Source organism: Alligator sinensis, unplaced genomic scaffold (assembly GCF_000455745.1).
Source record: "Alligator sinensis unplaced genomic scaffold, ASM45574v1 scaffold882_1, whole genome shotgun sequence".
Lineage (NCBI taxonomy): Eukaryota > Metazoa > Chordata > Crocodylia > Alligatoridae > Alligator > Alligator sinensis.
This window is the reverse complement of record NW_005842500.1, coordinates 1146754-1147069: the sequence shown is the minus strand read 5'-3', so window position 1 is coordinate 1147069 and position 316 is coordinate 1146754. Positions and strand designations below refer to the sequence as shown.

The 316-nt window shown below is 70.9% G+C and overlaps 1 protein-coding gene across 1 annotated transcript in view; it reads left to right on the top strand.

Annotated features, from left to right (window-relative positions):
- The first annotated feature begins 221 nt into the window (after positions 1 to 221).
- Positions 222 to 316, top strand: part of ZNF628 (zinc finger protein 628) — a 5386-nt gene continuing 5291 nt past the window's right edge. The window contains exon 1 of the mRNA XM_025213004.1: positions 222 to 244. The gene's annotated coding sequence lies outside the window, so the exon portion shown is untranslated. The remainder of the gene's footprint in view (positions 245 to 316) is intronic.

Here is a 316-nt window from a genome sequence, read left to right as displayed (position 1 = left end):
CAAAGCCACCGCATCACCACAGGATGCTGTCCGGAGGCTTGGGCGGGATGGGGAAATAGGACGGCCCCTTTCAACATGGCCGCTCCCGCCTAACCGCAGATCACGTCGCGATCCCTGACCCATCGCTGTGATGGCGGCCGGGTCATGCGGCGACGCGGGGACTCCATCTCCCATGAGCCCGCGCGTGGCAGCAGGCGGCCAATGGGCGCGGGCGGCGGGGGCGGGGCCGGCGCGCGGCCCTGAGGTTAGCGTGCGCGCTGTAAAGGTTGGGTGTCTCGCGCCGGGGGCTGTAGGGAGGGAGGCAGGGGTGGGCCCT